Source organism: Meriones unguiculatus (genome assembly GCF_030254825.1).
Source record: "Meriones unguiculatus strain TT.TT164.6M chromosome X unlocalized genomic scaffold, Bangor_MerUng_6.1 ChrX_unordered_Scaffold_30, whole genome shotgun sequence".
Taxonomy (NCBI): Eukaryota; Metazoa; Chordata; class Mammalia; order Rodentia; family Muridae; genus Meriones; species Meriones unguiculatus.
The window spans coordinates 8,350,767-8,370,511 of NW_026843706.1; the positions used below are offsets into that span (position 1 = coordinate 8,350,767).

General features: G+C 37.4%; 1 protein-coding gene across 4 annotated transcripts in view; it reads left to right on the forward strand.

The window, feature by feature from the left end:
• Il1rapl1 (interleukin 1 receptor accessory protein like 1) overlaps positions 1 to 19,745 on the forward strand; it is a 1,800,273-nt gene that overhangs the window by 140,562 nt on the left and 1,639,966 nt on the right. The gene's annotated exons all lie outside the window — the stretch shown is intronic.

A 19,745-nucleotide genomic window follows, 5' to 3' on the forward strand; every position in this document is an offset into this window, starting at 1 on the left:
CCTTGATTTTTACCATTCTCACTGGGCTAATATAAAATCTCAAAGCTGTTTTGATTTTCATTTTCCCATCTTCTATTTCTGAAAAAATAATTGAGTATTTTTTTAGGCACCTTGAATTCCTATAAAGCCCTGCAGGCCATTTTTGAACTTGATTATTTATCTTTTGCAATCTTTGCTTTTGAGTTCTTTATACTTTTGCTATATCAATCCTTTGTCAGAAGGAAAGCCAACAATGTTTTCCTATCATTGGGTGGGCTTTATCATTCTGCCATTTATTGTTTTAAGCTGGGCAGAAGCTTAGTACTGTTAAGTCTCACTTGTAAATTGTTGGTTTTAAATACTGGGTATAGAGAGTCTTTTGTTTTCTTCTGGAAGTTTCAATGTTTCTGGTTTCAGATTTAAGTATGATTCATTTGGAGCTTATTTTCTGTGAAAGGTGATAGATATGGGTTTAATTGCATTCACCTGCATGTGACAATCAAGTTTTTCTAGCAACATTTGTTGAAGGGGCTGTCTTTTCTCCAGAGTTTATTTTTTGATACCTTTATCAAATACCAGGTGGCTGTAGTTATATGTACTCATGTTGTGATATACTATTTTGTTCATTTGGTCTACACGTCAGATTTTCTACCAGTACTATGCTGTTTTTAAAAATATGTTATTATTACCATGTCTTTGTAATATATCATGAGGTCTGATATGATAATCCCTTTATTATTAATTCTTTTTCCCCCCTGAGGTTTCTTTCAGCTCTTTGTGGTGTTTTGTAGTTACAAGTAAATTTCCAGGTAGTTTTCTTTATTTCTTTAAAGAATAAAATTGAAAAATTCACTGGGATTTTATTAAATTTGTAAATATCCTTTGGGAAAATATTTATTTTCTCAAAATTAATTCTACCAATCATTGAGCATATCCCTTCCAATTTTTAATTAACATCCTCTATTTACTTCTTTAGCGAAGTAATGTTTCCATTGTAGAGGTCTTTTACCACCTTTTTTATGTTTATTCCAATATAATTTATTTACTTTGAGGCTATTGTGAATGAGAGTGGCTCCATGATCTCTTTCTCAGTGGTTGTCATTGGCTTATAGAAAGGCTGTTGATGTTTTCTAAGTTGATACTTCTTCCTGCTGAAATTGATGATCTTTTTTTTTTTTTTTTTGATGATCATTTTAAGAAAATTCCTGGTACAAAATTTGTTACTTATATATAATATCATCTGTAAATAGGGACTGTTTGAATTCATTATTGAATATTATCACTTTGCTTTGCCACTCTTGCCTTATTGCTCAAGCTAGTGCCTTAGGCACAGTATTGAAGAGGAGTGGGAACAGTGGATATTCTTGTGTTGTTCCTGATCTTAATGAGAATGTTTCATGTTTTTCTGCAGTTATTATGATGTTGGCTGGTGAGTTATTTATATATACATATATATATTATGTTGAGGAATGTTCTCTTCAGCCCTACTCCTTCTAGGATTTTATCCTGAAGTCATTTTGGATATTGTCAGAAACTTTTTATTTGTCTATTGTTGTGGTTTGTATATAAGTCTATTTATGTGATTTATTATGTGTCTTTAATTATATATGTTAAACCATTTCTGAATTTCAGTGACAAATCCAACTCGGTCAAGGTGAAAAATCTTTTTTGTGTATGCCTGTATTTAATTTCACAGTATTTTATTGAGCATTTTTGAGTCCATATCCATCAGGAGTATTGAGCTGTAGTTTCCTTTTTTTTTTTTCTGTTGTATCTTTACCTGGTTTTGATATAAGAGTAATAGTGGCTTCAGAGAACCTGTGCACGAGTGTGTCTTCTGTTTCTATTGTTTTGAATAGTTTAAGAAAAACTGACTATAGATCTGTTTTGAAAGCCTGATAGAAATCTGCCAAGAATCCATACAATCTTGGGCCTTTTCTTTTAGTGGGAAGTGTTTTTATTATCGTTTCAATCTCCTCATTTGTTATCTATCTGTTTAGCTTGTAGTTCTCTTTCTGACTTAACTATGGTGGTTCAGATGAATATGGAAATTTGTTTATTTCTTTTTGACTTTCCAGCTCAGTCGTGTACAGGTTTAAAAGTATCCCCTCCCATGTTATGAAACTCAATTTAAACCAGCGAGTAGCTGGCAACACACAGAGGTCACTATAGCCCCCATCACATCTTGTAGGCAAAACAAGTCATGGGTCGAAGGTTTTGTGTCTGGGTTGATGTCCAAGTCCAAACACTGGATGCTTTGGCTGATTACAGAAGATATAACCAGGTTTTGGTTCAATATCCCTTATTAATAGCAGTCTTTGCTAGGGTCATCCTTATAGGTTCCAGGAAGTTTTTACTGTACTAGGCTTCTACATCATCCTTTCAAATGTCCCCCAAAATTCAGTCACCTTTCTTCTTACTCTCTCCCTCCATCTCTCCCCACCCTATTAATCCTTCCTGTTCCCATCTCTATGTTCCCCCTGCCCATCCATATAATCTATTCTATTTTCTCTTCCCAGAAAGATTCTTGAGTTCTCTCTTTGAGCCTTCCTTGTTTCTTGACCTCTTTGGGTCAGTGAATTCTAGTCTGATTATCCTCTACTGAACAGATAATATCCACTTATAAGTGAGTACATATCATGTTTGTCTTTTTTGTGTCTGGCATGTTGCACTCAGGACGGATTTCTCTATTTCCATTCACTTGCCTAAAAATTTCATGATAAAACTTTTTTTCCCTCTCAGCTGAATAATTATTGTGTAAATTTACTATATTGTGCTTATTTATTCTTTTTGGTGAACAATATTTAGGTTGTTTACAGCTTTTGACTATTACAAATAAAGCTGCTAAAAACAAAGTTGAGTAAGTGGCCTTGATGTAGGATGCAACATACTTTGGATATTTAGCTCTATTCTTGTCTTACTGAGGAACTGCCATACTGATTTCTAATGTGGTTGTACATTTTGCACTTCCACCAGCAATGGAAGAGCGTTCCCCTTTCTCCACATCCTCTCCAGTATGTGGTATTACTTGAGATTTTGATCTTAGCCATTCTGATGGTGTAAGATGGAACCTCAAAGTTGTTTTGATTTGTATTTTCCTGGTGGCAAATAATATTGAACATGTAAGTATTTTTCAGCCATTGAGATTTTTCTTTGAAAATTCTTTGTTAATATCTCTATCCCATTTTTATTTAGTTTGTCAATGTTTAGTTTCTTAGAATATATATATATATATATATATATATATATATATATATATATATATTGGTATCAGCCTTTGTTGGATGTGGAGTTGCTAAAAATTCTTGAGATGGCAGGTGTAATTCTAGTAGGTCTACCTTTATAAGTTATTTTTCTTTTTTTCTTTGCAGTTTTTAATATTTTGTTGTTGTTTTGTTCTGTATGTTTAATTTTTGTTTATTATGTCATTGGGAGACTTTCTTTTCTGTGGTATTATATTTGATTTTCCGTATGCTTCCTGTACCTTTATAGGTATGTCCTTCTTTAGGCTGACAAAATTTCCTTCCACGATATTATTTAAATATTTTCTCTGCCTTTGATGTAGGATTCTTCTCCTTCTATTCCTACTATTGTTATATTTGGTCTTTTCATAGTGTCCCAGATTCCCAAGATGTTTTATTTCAGGAAGTTTTTGGATTTAACATTTTTTTGTATTTATTTTCTTCAATGGCTGAGATTCTCTCCTCTATATTCTGTACTGTGCTGTTGATGCTTGTGTCTGTAGATCCTGTTTGCTTACCTAGATTTTCTACACTTCCAGAATTCCCTCAGTTTGTGTTTCTTTCCTGTTCCTATTACATTTTCTTGTCTTGAATAGTTTTATTCATTTGCTTCAACTGTTTGTTTTCTCTTGGATTTCTTTAGGAGATTATTCATTTTCTCCAATTTTTTTGCTTGTCTTTTCCTTGATTTCTTTAAGGGATTTATTCACAGTTTCTTTAAGTACTTCTATCACCTTCATAAAGTTTGTTTCAAGGTCTTTTTCTTTTTGCTTCAGCTTTGGTGGAATATTTAGGGCTCCTTGTAGTAAGATAGCTGGGTTCTGGTGGTGACATTTTGTCCTGGCTGTTGTTGACCGAATTCTTTCTTTTATTATTTTTAATTATTTTTATTAATTACAGTTTATTCACTTTGTGTCCTCTCTGTACCTCCATCCCTTCTCCCCTCCCAATTCTACCTCCCTCTTCTCCACCTGTGTCCCTCTACCAGTCCACTGATAGAGGAGGTCTTCCTCCCCTTTTCTCTGAGGATTGTGTTCTTATGCTGGCATCTAGGTGTCTGAGTTTGAGATGATTGTTGGTCTAGGTGCCAATTTCTGGTTTTGTTTTTGTTGAACATGTGTCATGTGGGGAATATTCTAATGTAAAGAGTGGAAAAGGTCCTTGTGCAGTGAGAAGCCTATCTGGTCTTCTGGCAGGCCCTACATGTGGTCAAGGGGGTGTCTTCTGGAGTTGAGGCCTGGGGCCATCATTTCTTTTAAACGTGTGTTTTCTTTGTGATTTATATTTAATTAATTATAGCTTTGATTGTTATATTGACTGTGTTTATTCACTTCTTCATTGTGATACATCACTTCCTATATTCTTTTTGGGGTTGGGTTATTTAATATGATTTTTTGTTAGTCTTTAGGTAGTTTCTATCATGTAATGTTTTTCTTTCTCCACCAAATATAGCAGAAATTTTTGCAGGTGAAGGAGTCCATATCTTTTAGAATTTGGGGTGCATTACTCTAGGCTCTACTGGCTTTCAGAATTTCTACTGAGATATTAGTAGTTATTCTAATATTATTTTTATTATATGTGACTTGTGAATTTACTCTTCCACCTTTCAATACTCGTTTATTTTTCAGTACGGTTAGTATTTCAATAATGAAATGTAAATGGGAGTTTTTTTTTCTGTTCATGTCTTTTTGGTGTTCTGTGTAATTTATTTATATAAATGGATATGCCTTTCTTTAGTTTGGGGATTTTTTTTCTATACTCCTGTTGAGGAGCTCGTCTATGCCATTGACAGAGGATTCTTATCTCTTATCCATGCCTGTAATTCAAAGATCTAGTCCCTCTACTTCATCTTTTAGTTCTTATATTTCATCTGCTGAGCCATTTTACTTGTAAGGCTTTCTCTTGAGAATTCTAGTTGGATTGTAGAGTTTTTCAGTTTCATCTTCATTTCATCTTGAGTTATAGTCACTATTTCTGCTTTATTAAATTTGGTTCTTCGATCTTGTATTATCTTTGCCAATTCAATAAGCTTTAATGTTTCTGCGTTTTGACCATCACTAAAGCATTTATTGTCTTTGAGATCATTCTTTTTTTTATAATTTTATTTTTTTCTTATCAGTTACATTTTATTAACTCTGTATACCAGCTGTATCCTGCTCCCTCATTCCCTCCCAATCCGACCCTCCCCCCCTCATCTCCACCATGCCCCTTTCCAAGTCCACTGATAGGGGGAGACTTCCTCCCCATTCATCCTATCCTGTTTTAACAGGTATCTTCAGGACTGGTTGCAAAGCCCTCCTCTGTGGCCTAACAAGACTGATCCTCCCTTGGGGGGTGGGGAGGTCAAAGAACCAGCCATTGAGTTCCTGTCAGAAATAGTCCCTGTTCCCCTCACTATGGGAAACCAATTGGTCACTTAGCTACTACACTCTACATCTGAGCAGAGGTTCTAGATTATATCCATACATGGTCCTTGGTTGAATGCCAGTCTCAGAAAAGACCCTGTGCCCAGATATATTTGGTCCTTGTGGAGCTCCTATCCTTTCCCCATCATACTAACTCCCCTTCTTTCATATGATTCCCTGTACTCTGCTGAAGGTTTGGTCATGAGTCTTTGTATCTGCTTTGAAAACACTGCTAGTTAGAGTCTTTCAGATGCCCTCAGTAAACTCCTGTCATACGTTCAATGCACATCCCATCTGTCTTTCTAAATGAGGATTGATCATCTTACCTCATGTCTGTTCTCTTGATTATCATTTTTAGGTGTATAGATTTCATTATGATTATCATATCTTATAGGTCTATATAAGTGAGTATATACCGTGTTTGTCTTTCTCCTTCTGGGATATTTCACTCAGAATGATCTTTCCTAGATCCCACCATTTGCCTGAAAATTTCATGATTTCCTCCTTTTTGATTGCTGAGTAGTATTCCATTGTATAAAAATACCACAATTTCTGTATCCATTCCTCCTTTGATGGACATCAGGTTTGTTTCCAGGTTCTGGCTATTACAAATAAAGCTGCTATAAACATGGTTGAGCAAGTATCCCATTTGTGTACTTGAGCAAGGTTTGGGTGTATACCTAGCAGTGGTATAGCTAGGTCTTGAGGAAGCACTAGTCCTAATTGTCTGAGAAAGCGTCAGATAGATTTCCAAAGTGGTTGTACCAGTTTACATTTCCACCAGCAGTGGAGGAGGGTTCTGCTTTCTCCACAACCTCTCAAGCATGTGTTGTCACTTGAGTTTTTCATCTTGGCCATTCTGATGGGTGTGAGGTGAAATCTCAGGGTCGTTATGATTTGCATTTCCCTGATGGCTAATGAGGTTGAGCATTTCTTTAAGTGTTCCTCTGCCATTCGATATTCCTCTCTAGAGAATTCTGTTTAGCTCTGTTCCCTATTTTTTAATTGGATTACTTGGTTTGCTGCTTTTCAGCTTCTTTAGTTCTTTGTATATATTGGATATTAGTCCTCTGTCTGATAAAGTGTTAGTGAAGATTCTTTCCCAATCTGTAGGCAGTCATTTTGTTTTGATAACAGTGCACTTTGCATTACAGAAGCTTTTCAGTTTCATGAGGTCCCATTTATTGATTGTTGCTCTTAGAGCCTGTGCTGTTAGTGTTCTGTTCAGGAAGTTATCTCCTGTGCCAATGAGTTCTAGGCTGTTCCCCACTTTTTCTTCTCACAAATTTAGAGTATCTGGTTTTATGTTGAGGTCTTTGATCCACTTGGACTTTAGTTTTGTGCAGGATGAAAATATGGATCTATTTTCATTTTTCTGCATGTACACGTCCAGTTGGACCAGCACCATTTGTTGAAGATGCTGTCTTTTTTCCATTGAATGGTTTTGGCTTCTTTGTCAAGAATCGAGTATTCATAGGTGTGTGGGTTTATTTCTGGGTCTTCTGTTCGGTTCCATTGATCCTCCTTTCTCTTTTTATGCAAATACCATACAGTTTTTATTACTATTGCTCTGTAGTACAACTTGAGATCAGGGATGGAGATACCTCCAGATGATCTGTTGTTGTACAGAATTGTTTTGGAGATTCTGGGTTTTTTATTTCTCCATATGAAGCTGAGAATCTTTTTTTCAAGGTCTGTAAAGAATTGAGTTGGTATTTTGATGGGAATTGCGTTGAATCTGTAGATTGCTTTTGGCAGGATGGCCATTTTCACAATGTTAATCCTACCAATCCTTGAGCACGGGAGATCTTTCCATCTTCTGATATCTTCTTCAATTTCTTTCTTCAGAGACTTGAAGTTTTTCTCAAACAAGTCTTTCACTTGCTTGGTTAGTGTTACCCCAATTTACTTTATGTTATTTGTGGCTATTGTGAAGGGTGTTGTTTCCCTAATTTCTTTCTAGGCCCTTTTGTCTTTGGTATACAAGAGGTCTTCTGATTTTTTTTAGTTGATTTTGTATCATGCCACTTTGCTGAAGGTGTTTATCAGTTGGAGGAGTTCTCTGGTTGAATTTTTGAGGTCGCTCATATATACTGTCATATCATCTGCAAATAGTGACCCTTTGACCTCTTCCTTTCCGATTTTTATCCTCTTGATCTCCTTTAGTTGTTTTATTGCTCTGGATAGCACTTCAAGTACTATGTTGAAGAGGCATGGAGAGAGTGGGCAGCCTTGTCTTGTCCCTGATTTCAGTGAGATTAATTTAAGGTTCTCTCCATTGAGTTTGATGTTGGCTATAGGCTTGCTGTATATTGCCTTTAGTATGTTTAGATATGTGCCTTGTATCCCTGATCTCTCCAAGACTTTAAACATGAATGGGTGTTGGACTTTGTCAAATGCTTTTTCAGCATCTAGGGAGATTATCATGTGGTTTTTCTCCTTCAGTTTGTTTATGTGGTGGATTACATTGATATATTTCCATATGTTGAACCACCCTTGCATGCCTGGGATGAAGCCTTGTTGGTCATGGTGGATGATATTTTTGATGTGTTCTTGTATTCGGTTTGCAATTATTTTTTTGAGTATTTTTGCGTCAATGTTCATAAGAGAGATAGGTCTGAAGTTTCATTTTTTGTTGGGTCTTTGTGTGGTTTAGGTATCAGGGTGACTGTCACTTCATAGAATGAATTTGATAATCTACCTTCTGTTTTTATTTTGTGGAATAGTTTGAGGATAATTGCTGTTAGCACTTCTTTGAAGGTCTGGTAGAATTCCGTGCTGAAACCATCTGGCCCAGGGCCTTTTTTGGAGGGGAGACTGGGAATGACTGCTTCAATTTCCTTGGGGGATATGGAGCTATTCAGTCTTTGTACCTGATCTTGACTTAACATTGGAAGATGGAATCTATCCAGAAAATTGTCCATTTAATTTAGGTTTTCAAATTTTGCGGCATATAGGCTTTTTTAGTATGACCTAATGATTATTTGAATTTCCTCAGTGTCTGTAGTTATGTCCCCCTTTTCATTTCTGATTTTCCTGATTTGGGTAGATTCTCTCTGCTTTCTAGTTAGTTTGGCTAAGGGTTTGTCTATCTTGTTGATTTTCTTAAAGATCCAGCTTTTTGTTTCATTGATTCTTTGAATAGTTTTATTTGTTTCTAATTAATTAATTTCAGCCCTGAGTTTGATTATTTCCAGCCTTCTGCTCCTCTTGGGTGTATCTGCTTCTTTTTTTCCTAGGGTTTTCAGTTGGGCCATTAAGTTGTTTGTATGTGATGTTACAAATTTCTTCTTACAGGCACTTAGTGCTATAAATTTTCCTCTGAGTATGGCTTTCAATGTGTCCCATAAATTTGGGTATGTTGTGCCTTCATTTTCATTGAATTCTAGGAAGTCTTTAATTTCTTTCTTTCTTTCTTCCTTAACCCAGCTGTCATTGAGTAACAAGTTGTTCAGTTTCCATGTGCGTGTTGGCTTTTTGTTATTTCTGTTGTTGTTGAGGTCCAGCTTTAGTCCACAGTGGTCAGATAGAATACAAGGGATTATTTCAGTCTTTTTGTATCTGTTGAGGCTTGCTTTATGACCAACTATATGGACTATTTTGCAGAAGGTTCCATGTGGTGCTAAAAGAAGGTAAATTCTTTTGTGTTTGGATGAAAAGATCTTTAGACGTCTATTAGGTCCATTTGATTTAGGGACTCTGTGTTTTTATTTCCCTATTTGTTTTCTCTCTAGTTGATGTGTCCCTTGGTGAGAGTGGAGTGTTGAAGTCTCCCACTATTAAGGTATTAAGATCAATGTGTGATTTAAGCTTTAATATTGTTTCATTTACTAATGTAAGCACTCTTGTATTTGGGGCATAGATATTCAAAATTGTGATGTCCTCTTGGTGGATTTTTCCTTTGATGAGAATATAGTGGCCCTCCTTATCTTTTTTTATTAACTTGGGTTGAAAGTCTATTTTATTAGATATTAGGAAGGCTACTTCAGCTTGTTTTCTGCAACCATTTGCTTGAAAAACATTGTTTCCAGCCCTTTACTCTGAGGTAGTGTTTATCTTTGTTGCATAGGTGTGTTTCTTGGATGCAACAGAATGTTGGATCCTCTTTATGCAACAATTCTCTTAGTCTGTGTATTTTTATTGGAGAGTTGAGTCTGTTGATGTTGATAGATACTAGTGACCAACAATTGTTACTTACTTTTGTTGTGGGGTTGGTGGTGTCACTGAGTTTCATTGCTAGTATTCTTTTTTGTTGTTGTTGTTGTTGTGTAGTTATCTATTTCCTCTGTTTCCTTAGATGTAGTTGATTTCTTTGGTTTGGAGTTTCCCTTCTAGTAACTTTTGTAGAGGTGGGTTACTATGTAGATATTGTTTAAATTTGGTTTTGTCATGGAATATTTTGAATTCTCCGTCTATGTTGATTGAAAGTTTTGCTGGGTATAGTAGTCTGGGTTGGAATCTGTGGTCTTTTAAGGACTGTATGATGTCTGTCCAGGCCCTTCTGGCTTTCATAGTTTCTGTTGAGAAGTCTGGTTTGATTCTGTTAGGTCTAACTTCATATGTTACTTGACCTTTTTCCCTTTCTGCTTTTAGAATTTTTTATTTGTTCTGTAGGTTCAGTGTTTTGACTATGATGTGACATGAAGAATTTCTTTTCTGGTCTAGTCTACGTGGTGTTCTGTAGGCCTCTTATATGTTTATGGACATTTCCTTTTTTAAGTTGGGAAAGTTTTCTTCTATAATTTTCTTGAAAATATTTTCCGGACCTTTGAGCCTGATGTCTTCTTTTTCTTCTACTCCTATTATTCTTAGATTTTGTCTTCTCATGGTGTCCTTGATTTCTTAGATGTTTTGTGTTTGTAACTTTTCTAATTTTATTTTTTCTTTGAGAGACATGTCAATTTCTGCAAGTGTATCTTTGGCTCCTGAGATTATTTCTTCCATCTCTTGTATTCTGTTGGTGATGCTTACCTTTGTAGTTCTTGATCTTTCCTCTATGTTCTCCAGCTCCTGGTTTTTCTCTATTTGTGTTTTTTCTTTATTGGTTCTAATTCTCTTTTCATGTCTTGCACCATTTCCTTCATCTGCTTGAATGTGGAGTCCTGCTTTTCAATGACAGCTTCTAGTTTTTCATCCTTTTCCTCTCTATGTATCACTAATTGTACCTCTACTTCTTTGGCTATAATTGCCTGTATTTCTATGAGAGCTTTGTTTATTTCATCTTTATTTGCCTTCATTTGTGTGGACATTTCTTTGAGAGATTTGTTCATTTCTTCTTTGTTTGCCTCAATTTTCATGGTCATTTCTCTGAGAGCTCTATTTGTTTCCTCTTTGTTCGTCTCGATTTCTTTGGCTATTTCTCTGAGGGCTTTGTTCATTTCATCTTTATGGGCCTCTAATAGCTGGAGAAACATAGTTTTCAGGTCGTTTTCTTGTATATCTAGTGAATTGAAGTGTCCATTGGTTTGTGGGGTTGCTGGTGAGGTCATTATGTCCTGATTTTTGTTGGGTGTTTCTTACGTCTGCCTCTAGCCATCTGGTTATTTATAACCCTCACTGTTTGTTCCTCGAGTTTGTAGCTCAGGCTACGATCTTCTCTTTCTGTTTTCTGGACTGTTTTTTTCAGGAAGATGAGAGAGGTTCACTGGTTTGGGAGTGTGCATTGTGGTTTCAGTTTTGCCTAAGTAAGGAATGTGACACTGGCGCTAGTCGCATGAGCTTTTATCCGGCACAGTGTGCATACACGATTCTCTGACTATTGCAGTGGCCTGCAGGCCACTATTATGCAGTTCTGTCTGAGATCCAGGGATTGTTTGCCTGGATTACACTGGTGGACCCACATGGCAGAGGCTTCAATGTTGGAGTCGCTATCCCAAGAATCCCTATGATGCCCACACTAGGGTTTTGGCAGGGATCTCATCTGGTTGCTTCTGTGGAGAGGCCCTGTGTCTGTGGCAAAGTCTCCCTAGAAGGCTCACTCACTCTCTTGCAGGACCAGTTCGAATGTACAGGTTTTCCCCTTGTTCTCTACTCTCTGATTTGGTCTTGCTGCAGAAAATGCGCGGGTAGGCTAACAGTCAGCTCTGTGACACTATGTCTGCAGGACTCAGTGTCCACCTTTCCTGTGTGCTGCCTCTCTGTCCTTTCCCTCTGCCAGGACGGGTTATGTTGACTGGTCCTGGGGTAGTGCGGGAAAGAGTTAGGTTGAATGTTCTCAATCCCAGATCCCGGGCCCAGATCTCTCTGCCAGAAGCAGCCTGGTGGTAGAACCTATGTTTGCTGATCCCAAGAGAGTACCAGATAGGGTTGAGTGTCCTCAAATTCAGAGCTTGTGTTTCTCTGCCAGGGGCCGCTGGGTGAGCTGGAGAGGGGGTGCTGTGTCCTGCAGCCTGCCTCTCTGTCCTTCCCCTCTGCTAGGGCAAGCCTATGGCGGTGCTCTCAGGGGAGTGTCAGAAGGGGTTGGGACTTCTCAGTCCCAATCCTGAGCTGGGGTTTTTCTGTCAGGGGTTGGGGAGCCGCTGGTGTTAGGACTTGGTGCTAGACCTTATTGTGCTGGATCCAGGAGAGTCTCAGGACGTGTTGAATAACCACAGTCCCAGATCCCGAGCTGAAGTTTATTTGCTAGGAGCAGCCAGCAGCACTGGGGTCCCAGCACTGTGAAGCCGCTGTGTGCCTCTTTATCCTTCTGCTCTGCCATGGCAGGGTTATGGCAGTGTTAGGGGGAGTGCCTGAAAGAAATGGGTTTTCTCAGCCCCGATCTCGGGTCAGGGTACAGACAATGTGGTCTGTGGCAGATTCTGCCAGACACCTCCTGCCTCCTCCTATGAAGATGGAGTAGGGATTTTGAGCTGGGCGCACAGCTGCTCTCTGCATGCAGCGGGAGCTCAGTTGTGATGGCGGTGGGTACCCGAGGTCAGCAAGACCTTCCAGGGAAAGACTGGGTGACCCGTGATCAGTCTCATAACTTTCCTTCCCCGTGGGGTTTTCTTGAGACTGGGACTCCCAGTCTCTGGCACCCTTGTACCCACCAATCAGCCTGGGAAAGTGATGGGACACTCAGGCGTGCAGCTCCCACCCAGAGACCCAATGCCCGCGTTACTTGGGATCTCTTCCGGGTTCTGGCTGGGCTGCCAGAGAGTGGACCCAACAGATTCCCATGCTGTGGGAGCCTCCCCTCACCTGGGAAACACAATTGCTGTAGTTTTAGGGCCCAGAGTTCAGTCTCCTGGTCGCTGCATGGAGAGTGTTCTCCTGCTTCTCAGACATAGTGTTCTCCAGGCACTGCCATCTTGGCCCCCCCACAGTTTGTTCTGAGATCATTCTTTAAATCTCTTGATCTGTTTGTTTGTATTTTTTTTAACTCCTTGAATTATTTGATCAAGTTTATTGCTGTCCTTTTAAGTTCTGTGTCCTGAGTTCCTTTTATGTATTTATCATCAAAGAACACTTCTATATGACTGGTGATTTCACCTGTGTTTATGGAAGACATACTATCTTGTCCTTAGATACTGTTTTGTTGTTGTTGTTGTGTTGGTTTGTATCTGATATAAACATAGGTACCTGAACTGAAGACACATTATAAGCCATCCAAGCTGAACCAGGTTGAGCCACAGGAGGTGTATGCATGGCAGGGTTTGGAGAATAGGTCTGGCACTAGCAGCTTAAGGGGGTAACAGCAGCAAGTAGCTGTGCGGAAATGCAGTTTGTGGGAGCTATGCTGAGGAGTATCTGTGACTCTGCATCATGTGGGCTCAGTAGAGGACTTCTACAGAGTCTGGTAAGTTCAAAAACTGGGAGAAATGGTTCTAACCACTGAGTTGTGATTTGGGTTTCCATAACAATTCAGACATTTTTTACTGATACATTATATGAATTCACTTTAATGAAAATGTTGAGTCAGTTTATAAGTCATTATTATTATATGTGCAGGGTGTCTAGTGCTGGTTGTAATTTTTTATATTTAAGATTGTTACTATTTATCGACATAATGAACATTATTCATTTTATTGCATATTTCTGCTATACAGAGAAACTGGATAATTTGCCACTTGAGAAACAATGAAAAACAATCTACTTCTTTTGATGTCACATCATAAGTACACCATTAACTGCTATGTTTTTCAGCCATATATTCTTCATAATTTATGATTAATATATACATACATTTAAAGACATGCAAAACATTAAAATAAAGAAATAATTTTGTCATGGACATCCCTGGAAGCATTAAATAATCTGGTCTTCATAAATCACAGTTTATATTTGTATATTAGTCAGGAAAAGCAATAGAAATCATTAAAGCAAGTGAAGTCATATAATACTACAACTGACTGATTTTAAACACATAGATTCACAGGTCATCAGAATCTCAAAATGTGAATTCTGTTTTCATGGGCTCTTCTGTAGAATGAATTTACCATTTTAATGCATTTACCAAAGCCTTTACTGGTGGAACAAGCTTTTCTGTATTCCTGATAAAGTAGGGTTGTAAATTCAAGGATAGCCATGTCTACTGAGTAAGATCACAGCCAGCCCAAGCAACTCAGTTCAAGCTTGTCTCAAAATGAAAGGAAATTAAAGGGCTGGACATATAGCATAGTGGTATAGTGTTGATATAACATGCATAAGGTTTTTAATTATATCACCAGTATTGCAACAAACAGAAACAAACAAAGAAGCAAGCAAGCAAATAGTAAATCAGTTTTAAACATTGGTAATTTTTAGACATCACCATTTAGATCACATTTCCACAATCTTATTTCTCTGCAGTATAACTTCTTGAATTCTTCTATCTTTTGTCATTTTCGTAAGGGCACAACTAATAGATGGTCCATGAATAACCATATAAACCACCGAACTAAGGAATGTTGCTATCTGAGTTTTATTAGAAATCAGCTACATCAAAACAAATGCAATCATTACTTAGTGACTGTAGTCTTTGTAATGTTTCAACAGACTACACTTATTTTTCTTTGGTTGTATACAATATGCCTTCAGTACTCTCATGACAGTGCTGATACAAATCTTCTAGTCAATGCGTCTGGTACCATTTTAAGTTTGGTAATTAGGTTCTCTTAGCTTCATCGATAAGAGTATTGTTTCCAGTTGTTGCCACAATACAAATATTTATTCAGAGCAGCAAATAAATACTGTGAAATGTGTAAAGTGATACATAAAGGTATTTCTTTTTTTTCATTTTTAAAGATGTATTTTATTTTAAAGTACATGTATATATATATATATATGTCTGTGTGTGCCCATAGAAACATGAATACATAGAATCCAGAAGAGGGTCTTGGATCCTCTGGAGTTTCAGGGAGTTAGGGGGTACTTGATTTGGGTGTAAGGAACTGAACGGGGGTCTTCTTTTTTTTTCATTTTTTTAAAATTTTTCATCAATTACACTTTATTCATTCTGCATCCCCCCATAAGGCCCTCCCTCCTCCCCTCCCGGCCCCACCCTCCTTCCTCCCTCTGCATGCATGCCACTCCCCAAGTCCACTGATAGGGGAGGTTCTCCTCTCCTTTCTGATCTTAGTCTATCAGTTCACAGCAAAAGTGGCTGCATTGTCCTCTACTATGGCCTGGTAAGGCTGCCCCCCACCAGGGGGAGGTGATCAAAGAGCAGGCCAATCAGATTATGTCAGAGGCAGTCTCTCTTCACATTACTATGTAACCCAATTGGACTCTGAACTGCCCTGGGCTACATCTGTGCAGGGATTCTGGGTTATCTCTATGAATAGTCCTTGGTTGGAGTATGAGTCTCTGGGAAGTTCCCTGTGTTCGAATTTTCTTGTTCTGTTGCTCTCCTTGTGGAGACCCTGTCCTCTCCAGCTCTTACTGTTTCCCAGTTCTTACCTAAAATTACATTCACTCTGCCCAACAGTTGCCCATCAGGCTCAGCATTCTGTAAGAGCTGTAAGGGTTCTTAATTGTTGAGCCATTTCCAGTCCTTAATGGCTGTCATGGTTCCAGAATACATTTCATCCAGACATTTTTCTATGAACTGAATTATATTTCCTGTATCAGAGGAGGACTACAGAAAAGGTAATTCCTGCCAGATGAAGACAAGGCTGACAGGTGGCTGCTACATATTCTCTCTCTTCTGTTTGTTGACACCTCATGGCTGAAGAAAGGCTTGAGTAGTCTTGTCTTACAGACAGCTGTCAACTGTTAATGAACCATATGCAGTGATGATAACAATGCCACCAACTATCCGTGATCCATATGTAAATGCTGGACCGAGTGACAGACAAACACGTTGAAATGACCGAAGGTCTTCTTTGATAAACCAGGAGTCAGGAACTTAAAATCATTTTAAGACCTTACAATTAAAAACATATTATTTATATTAGGCCACGATCATCTTACCTACATTCCATTTATCTTTTCTCATGAAGTACAGAGACCTAGGACAAATATACAAATCGAAAGATCAGTGTCTTAGGTCTCTAAAATGCAGACCTGGAAGAGTTTTTAATGGCAGTGACATTCATTTTTTTTATTTTATCAGTGAAAGGAAAAATAGTATTAATGTGTTTATTGATAAGTGTAGCTATTTTGCAAAAAGTAAGTCTTATCTTAAAAAGAATAAAGTTTTGCATTTCTTTTCATACAAAGAAGAATGGAATATCAAATTAAGAGCATAAGATTTTGAAAGATTATTTGATATTATGAGATTCTATTTGCTGCTTAATAACAATATAATATTCATCTACGTATGGTGCCTTTATCTAAGCACTTAGGAAAAAGAGACAGGCACATTTTTGTGAGCTTAAGGATAACCTGGCATATATAGAGAGTTTCTGCACAGTCAGAGTTGCATAAAGATGTCTTTTCTCAAAATAAAACAAGTCAGTGTAATGTTATACAAACTGAGACAGTGACAATTACTTAATTTACAGAGTGTGGTTTAAAGTATATATCTAGCATACATACTTTTAAAGTAATGTATAATACTGATAATAATATAATTATCTGATACTTTACATACGGAAGTCATTTTCTCTTCACTTCATTTGTATGATGTGGGTAGTATCACTATTCTTACTTTATAAATAAAAATAAAACCTAAGGAAAGTAAAGCATAAATAAATTAAAAGATAACAATTAAAAGATAAAATTAAAGATAACACAGTTGAGATTTTTGTCTCCAGGCTGCTTGTGATTGTTATTCCAACATTATGTGGTAATCTGGACAAAGCCAGGTTAATAGTGAATTTCTTTTTATGTGATTTAGACCTTATTTTCAGTGATGCCCTAACTGTGCAAGTGGCACCCATGAAATATGATGTGTTCTTCCTAAATAAGTATTTGATCTAGAATGAATGAGTGAATAAATGAATAGATAAAACATATATATACATAAAGTGACTACTATTGCTTTAATATTCTGTAGGAGGCAGTTATATTCTGTAACATACAGATTATAGATTAATTGTCATATTTGAAAGTGTGATTAATTATCAGAGTATTATAAGTCTGCTTTGTAAAATTCATATAGTAATGTATTTCAAATATCTAGATCTCAGAGGAAAAGTAAATGAATTTTACTGAGTCTCATTAGAGTCTGTTCTTGAAGACTAGAAATGCATATATCTAACACTGTCTATAAAAGTGTTAGAAATTTCATTGATGAATAGTTCCATTTATATTTTATGTGAGTGGAGACTTAGCACCAAATTACTTAATCTTTATAGCTGTGTCTGTGGCTTTTAATGTTCAAAACCTTGTACCCAAATCTGGTAATATCACTGAGTGATTTTTCTACAGAAAACATGCACAATAAGAGATGTGGGTGGAGAATTTAAGTAGAGTTGGGAAAGGAAGATAATTAAAGAAAATGTCTTACTGAAATTAATGTATTATACAGAACGTATTATATAATTGAATAAATTGTGTGTGAATAATAAGAAAGAAAGAATCAGTAAACAAAAAAAGAAGAGGAGGAGAACCTAACCTATCAGTGGACTAGGGGATAAACATGGGAGGGAAGAAGGCAGGACAGTAGGACTCAGAGGAGACCAGGGAGGGGGCTGCAAGTGGAATAAAAAGTGAATAAATTGTAATAAATAATAAAAGAAATAAAAAGATAAAAATCATAAAGTAATCAAAAAAATAAAGGAAAACTCAAGAACATAAAGGAATGTGTTTTCTTTTGTTTGTTTGTTTGTTTATTTGAGTCAGTGTTTCTCTATGCAGCCCTGACTGCCCTGGAATTCACTCAGTAGACCATGCTGGCTTCAAATTCAAGAGGTCTGCTTGCCTCTACCTTGAGAGTGCTGAGATTGAAGGCATATACCACCTTGCAAAGACCTTTAGTAATAATATATAATATTTAATGATTTATGTATTTAATAATCATTAAATATTATTAAATGATAAAATTAACTTAGTAAACATATATAATACATATTAATTTATATACAATCCAGACTTAATAAAGAATACTAAGTTTTATTTTTAATTAAATATTTATGTTTTGTATTAATTACAGTTTATTTACTTTGTATCCCAGCTGTAGCCCCCTCTCTCCTCCCCTCCCAATCCCACCCTCTCTCCCTCATGTCCTCCTATGGCACCTCCAAGTCCAAGGATAGGGGAGGTCTTCTTCCCCTTCCATCTGACCCTAGTTTATTCTGTTCCAACAGAACTGGCTGCATTGTCCTCTGTGGCCTGGCAAGGCTGCTCCCCCATCTGTGGGAGGCCATCAAAGAGCAAGCCACTGAGTTCATATCAGAGACAATCCCTGTTCCCCTTACTTGGGAACCCACTTGGATACTGAGCTGACATGCACTACATCTGAGCAGGGGTTCTAGGTTAAATACATTAATGTTCCAAGGTTGGAGTATCAGCTTCAGAAAAGAGGCCTGTGCCCAGATATTTTGGTTGTGTTGTTATCCTTGTGGAGCTCTTGATCTCTCCAGGTCTTTTTGTCTCCCCCTTATTTCCTAAGATTCCCTTCACTCTGCCCAAAGTTTGTTTATGTATCTGCTTTGATACAATGTTGGTTAGAGTCTTTTGGAGGCCCTCTGAGGTATGCTCCTGTCCTGTTTCCTGTTTTAACCTTCCAATGTCCATCCCATTTGCCTTTTCAGAGTGAGGACTGATCATTTTACCCAGGGTCCTCCTTCTTCCTTAGCTTCTTTGGGTGTACAGATTTTAGTATCTTTATCCTGTATTGTATGTCTAATATCCACTTATAAGTGAGTATATACCATGTGTGTCTTTCTGATTCTTGGATACCTCACTCATGATGATCTTCTCTAGATCCCACCATTTGCCTGAAAATTTCATGATTTCCTTGGTTTTAATTGCTGAATAGTATTCCATTGTGTAAATGTACCACAATTTTTGTGTCCATTCCTCTATTGAAGGACATCTGGGTTGTTTCTAGGTTCTGGCTATTACAAATAAAGCTCCTATGAACATGGTTGAGCAAATGTCCTTGTTGTGTACTTGAGCATCTTTTGGATATATGCCTAAGAGTGGTATAGCTGGATCTTGAGGAAGCGCTATTCCTAATTGTCTGAAAAAGTGCCAGAATGATTTCCAAAGTGATTGTACAAGTTTACATTCCCACCAACAATGGAGGAGGGTTCCCCTTTCTCCATATCTTCTCCAGCATGTATTGTCACTTGAGTTTTTGATCTTAGCCATTCTGATGGGTGTAAGGTGAAATCTTGGGGTCGTTTGGATTTTACTTAGCAGTTTTATATTAAGAATGTTTGATTTGCATTTTCCTGATGACTAAGATGTTGAGCATTTTTTTAACCATGTTTGTAGCAGCTTTATTTTTTTTAATTTATTTTTCTTTTTAGTTACATTTTGTTAACTCTGTGTCCCATCTGTATCCCGCTCCCTCATTCCCTCCCCAACCCCACACTCCCTCCCTGGTCTCCTCATTGCCCCTTTCTAAATCCACTGATAGGGGGGACCTCCTCCCCTTTCATTTGACCCTGTTTTATCAGGTATCTTCAGGGCTGGTTGCAAAGTCCTCCTCTGTGGCCTAACAGGACTGCTCCTTCCCTGGGGGGGAGGTCAAAGAGCCTGCCCTTGAGATCCTGTTAGAAATAGTCCTTGTTCTCCTTACTTTGGGAAACTACTTGAGCATTTCTTT